Genomic DNA, 5,885 nt, shown 5'->3' on the forward strand with positions numbered 1-5,885 from the left:
CCCTCTTCAATTCAAGCACATTCTTTTTCAAATTGATTAAGATTTCCTTTGAATAAAGGGTTACACAGCTAAAATGAGTTTGAAAAATAGTTTTGTGCCTCCTCGTGTCTTTGCTAGCAAACTCCCCCCACCCACCCACACACACACACACACCCCTTTCCTCTAAACCCCTACCCTCTATCACATCTCATTGTTCTCCTTGATGTCACCAAACCCGGGACCTCATGAACCTGAATTAAGCCGCTTGGCTCCAAAGTTAAATTTCCCATTTGCTTAATGTCAGCTCCCTCAACTTTCTCTTCATTCTTCTGAGCTGGGTGGGCTTAAGGACCGCCAACTAAGTGTGTGATGTGATGGAGAATACTGTTTGTACTAGAACTCCAGAAAGAGTACTGCATGTGTTCAGAAGGAACTCTTCAATTATCTGCCTGGGGTAGCAGTGGGGTGGCATTTGAGAGACCAGAGTCTTGCTCCAGTAAGGTAGATGGCTGATAAACTGCCTTCTAAAAAGAGTGTGTATCTAAGAAGAGTGTGTATCCTTGGTATCTCACATCTTATTAAGTGGGTATATGAGTTTGGGACTGTGGAGGAGAGACTGCTACTAGTGACCTAGGTTCCTCTTCTACCCTCAGTTTCTCCTTTGAGTAAATGCCAGATAAAGTGATCTCAGGAGCCACTAAATGGTTAACGTATCCAGGACATCTACTTACCTTTGTCCAGTCATGCTTCTCATTGTCCACCGCTTTCTGTGAGACCAGAAAACAATCTAGTAGGGAATGTATCAGTTTTAGAATCAGTGTATTAGTTAGCTCCTAGGAGATTCAAAACAAAGTTCCCAGCTTTGGACCACCACGCCCTTCATTTCTTTAGCATCCCCTATGGCCTATTCTCCATTAAAGAAAATCTTCAGCATGGGAGAAGTAAAAAGTCTGTATTAAGGAACAGATGGCACAAGAATGAAAGAATGGCTGCCCAGGACAGCGGAGGTTCCCTGCTCCAATTCTGTTCCCCATCCATGGATGAATAACTGACAGATGTTGCAAAAAGACAAGAAGACAAGTCTGATTGGAAAGAGGCAGGAATCCTCCAACCTTAAAGTGGAAACAGTGTGACATCTGTTGGTTACAATGAGATTCTAAACCATGGACATCTTCTAATAGGCAGATGTCACACAGATTTGAAGTGATTGATTTTGTTGTTGTTGTTGTTCACCAAATACTGGCTTTTTTTTTTTTTTAAACAATGTTAAACCACCTTAAGTATTGTTGTTTTTGATTACCGATTAACCATTCCCATTCCTTCTGTAACAGAACTTCTTAAACCTTTTCAAAACCATCCTCCCTGCATTTTCATTCCATGAAGTTTGGGAGAGGAGGGAGCTGAACCTTCCCTGGCTCCAGGGGTATGTTAGACGCCCAGGTCATCTTCCTCTCAACCACAGTGATTAATTCAAAGATGTTTGTATGTGTCAGGCTGGTCCAGTTAAAGTTCTTTCTTGGATTTTTGCTGGAGCTACCAGAAAAGGGGCATTTTCTACTCCAGGAATCATGTGAGTTGAGGACCATGTAAATCTGAAGCTGCCTTAGGCCAGTTTGACATGATGTGGACAAAACCTGCTTAAAAATGAAGCCAAAACTAGGCATCCCTGAAGATCGGGAAAGTAATTAAACTAGAGGAAGGGGTAGCAACAGACAAGATGGAATTTAACAAAGGGTTATGAATACTGAATTTTTATATAATTTTTTTTCTTAGTTGTTAGGGTATTAGAATTGTTTTAAGGAAAGAATTTAAATAGTGGAACTATAACCCATAACATCCTTTGAAATTTGTTATATAGCTACTTGTTAAATTATAATTTGAAAGCTATACCTTTTTGTATATATGTTAGATTTCACAATAAGAATGACTGAAACTATGGTACTATAACTCATAATAACTTTAGAAATTTCCTATATATCTACTACTTAAATCATACTTTGAAAGATATTACCTTTTGTATATATGTTATACTTCTTAATAAGGAAATAACTGAAACTGTGGAACTGTAACCCACAACATTCTTTGAAATTTGCTCTCTAACTACTTGTTAAATTGCACTTGTAAAGTTATCACTTTTATGTATATATGTTATATTTTACAATAAAAAAATATGATACATTAAAAAAAATCAATTGGTTAAAAAAAAAAAGAAAAAAGAAGCCAACAGAGAGGAAAATGAAGCCAAGGAGTGGAGAGAGTCTTGTTGCCATTTCTGTTCTGAATCCAGGTGTTTTTCTCCCTTTTCCTACAGTTTCCTCCTTTGCTTCCTTCCTCCTGCTTTTCAGTCTTTGTCTATGTACATGTGTATCTCTTGTGTGATTGAAAACAACTTAAATATCATCAATTAAGGGCTTGTTAAATAAATCGTATTATATCCAAATAAAATATATGCAACCATTAAAAAGACTCATGTAAAGTCCACACATAAAGCTTTGCATTATTTATTATAGCAAAAAACTAAAAACAACTGAAAGCCATCTGTTGGTGGGGAACTCAATAAATAAAGTATATTACATACACACATAAAATAAGCAACTATTAAAATGAGTCATTTCCAGCTATATTGATTGATATTTAAAGATCTTCATGGTATACTGTTGTTTTTTAAAAAGCAGGTTATAAAACAAGTTGCAAAACTGCTCTCATTTTATAAAATCATGTAATTTTGTGTATATGAATCTAGCAAACTAGAAGTCTAGTTAACCATCATTATGCTGGCATTTTAGGTGTTTTTTTTACTATCTTATTCATTATTTTCTGTATTATTAAGTAGTATTTGTATATATAATAAAGAAAGAAAAGGAAACTTTCAATTTTCTAGAAAGGAAGGAAAGAAGGGAGGAAGGATTTAAAGAGAAAGAAGAACAGGAGTATCTGGAGTCTGGAGTTTGTCTAAATGTTTCAGGAAAAGATTCAAGGAGGAGGAGTTGCCATCTCATGAGTCTTAAAAAGCAGACAAATAAGGAAAGAACAACCAGAAAGAGGAAACAGGAAAAGAAATAAAAAGAAAAAAAGATTCAGAAAAGTGAGAAACCATGTTGTCTTAGGAAAAAGTTATCTGATATAGCTAGATCAGTGTCAGTACGTTAGCAATTTACCCTTAACAACTAGGGCAGAGTCAATTAAAATCAATATTGACACAAGGGATTTCACATCAGAATTTCATGTGGGATGTACAAGGGGAAAGAAAAATACCATATCTCCAGAATATTAGTCTCTATCTAATTTCTTTCTCTATTACCTAGACACATCTTCCATTGAGGTCCAATAAGTTTCTCCAGCTTAACATGCTCAAAGCAAAACTCTTGGTTTCCTCTCCAAATCTGCTCCTCTTCCCTCCCCAGTATTCCCTGTCACGGAAAAAATGACCACGTTATTCTACCAATGCCTTGATACAACCTTGGGGTCATACTTGACTCCTCTTTTTCTGATATCTAAGATCCAACCCAGAGCAAATCATGCCATGTCTACCTTTAAAATACATCCAGAACCTGACCATGAGTTATCTTCTTTCATGCTGCCATCCTGGTCTAAACCTTCCTCATCTCTCATCTGGATCAATGCGATAGTCTCCAGTTGTTCTCTCTGCTTCTACCCTTGCCCCTTTAGAGTCAATGATCTGCAAAAACATCCCCAGGGATCCTTCTCAAACATGTCAGTTCATGTCTGTCCTGTGCTCAAAACCCACTAATGGTTCCCATCTCATTTGGGGTAAAATCCAAAGTCCTCGCAACAGCCTGTGAGCCTCTGCAGGACCTGGTAATCCTTCTACTTCCTAGGCTCCTTCTTTTATCATTCCTCCCTCACTCTGTTTCCTGCCTCTAGCCTTTTTTTTTTCTTTAATATGCCAGGCATGGTGGGCCCCAAGACCTCCCTCTGTCGAAATGCTCTCAGCCTCCCTCACTTCAGGTCTACTGCTCCTCAGAGGCCTTCCTGGCCACCCTATATGAAATGACCCTCCCCCACCAGCTCCCTACATCCTCTAACTTCTGCCTTGAGCCACTTTTCACCACCTGGCAAGAGTGCATCTTTCGTTTGTTTATTTTCTGAGTCCCTTTCTAGAATGCAAGGCCCATGAAAGCAGGGACCCGTGTTGTTTTTCTGTCTCCTACACGTGGAACAGAGGCTGGCACACAGGGAGCACTTAGTACCTGTTTGTTGATGAATTAATGAAGTTTATTTCCATAGACTGAAGGAAACACAATGCTTTTGATGTCATACCAGTTAACATTTATTGATCACGTACTATTTATCAGGCACTATGCCAAGCTTCTTACATAAACTAACTCCTTTAACTCTTGCAACAACCCTAGGGGATGCACAGCATTTTCTAAATGAGGAAACTGAGGCGTAGATAATATTGACAACGTCACACAGCTGACGAGGGGCAGAACCTGGCTTCCAGCCCAGGCCGGCTCCAGAGACCATGCCTAACCACCAGGTCTCCACTTAGAATGCACTTCTTAAAAGTTCATTTAAGACACTGAAGAACAGCAAGAATTGGAAGACTAATTTCCTAAATTTATTTCTCAGGGATAAAAAAAATTTCCCACTAAATATTATCTCCATCAGTTTACAACTACACCAGCCGGAAGAGTAAACAAATACTGGAAAGCTCACTGGACTCCACTGTAGTTCCCAGACACTGAAACAATTTGAAGCCATTTAGTGAGACTAAGAAGGTAGCAGCAAAGACTTGTTTGGAAACCTTTCTTGCATCATGCATACCTTGTAAATCTGGTAGGAGCCTTACAAGCCCCTTTGAAGATGCAGGCAGTCATTTTTACCATTGAAAATTTGTTCATTAGTGTATCCAACAAATATTTATTAAGCACCATTAGGTGTCAGGCACAGTTTTAGGCAGTGGGATAAAGAAAATCTTTCATTAATTCCTATCCCCACCTGTAACAAAATGGAGCTTTTTTATTATAGCGAATTACAGCTAAGCTCTGGCGTCAGAGACTTGCATACAAAATCCTGTTCCACTGTTGCTGGCTCCAAGACCCCAGGCAAGTTATATAACTTGTCTAAATCTCAGTTTCTTTGTTTAAAAAATAGAGGCAATATCTATTATAATACCTACCATACCAGATTATTAGGAGGATTAAATGATATTGATGCACAGTAATAATTCAGAAATACATTACCTGTGACAGTGAGGGTGGGCTTGTAGAATCTTTGTGATTTTGATTATGGTTTTGGTCCTATGATGAACTTGGAGTTTTGTAGATTTCTCTTTATTTAAATGTCAAGAGCTTGTTCAAATTTTAGTGTCTTGAAAGAATACAAATTTAGTCAGTCTTTTCAACCAGAGTACTATCCCTTATGATGAAGTTATAGGGTCCTATACTAACAATTAGACATCTTAATAGAACTGTTAAAAGAACTCTGATTCATTCATTTCTTGACTCTTTCTTCCTTCTGGAGTTATCTGGGAAAACTGCCCATTTGCAGATAGCTCCTTTGGCTGTTTTCCTCTGCCTTTCAAAGTCCCTAAAATAAAGTTTCTAAGTATCTCATAATGGGTCGACAAGATTGTTGATTTTGTTTATCACGTGTCAGAAGTAATCATTTTTATATTACTACTAGACCCATTTCAAAGTATAGAGAGATCTCAGGTGTTTCTGAATGGACCAAATGCTCATATTTATCCTTAGGCCTTTCTGCAATCTGGGACATTAGACCAGGTATTAGAGACATCAGCTCTAATCCTAGGCCTGATACTAATTAATTGATCTTGACCCTACTGGTGCTTTGTTACCTTCTCTATAAAATCAGGTTAATGTCTTACAGCTCAAAATCATAACTTCATTTATGATTCTCTGTAAATAAAGTTAATCAACAAG

This window comes from Choloepus didactylus, chromosome 3, assembly GCF_015220235.1.
Source record: "Choloepus didactylus isolate mChoDid1 chromosome 3, mChoDid1.pri, whole genome shotgun sequence".
Taxonomy (NCBI): Eukaryota; Metazoa; Chordata; class Mammalia; order Pilosa; family Megalonychidae; genus Choloepus; species Choloepus didactylus.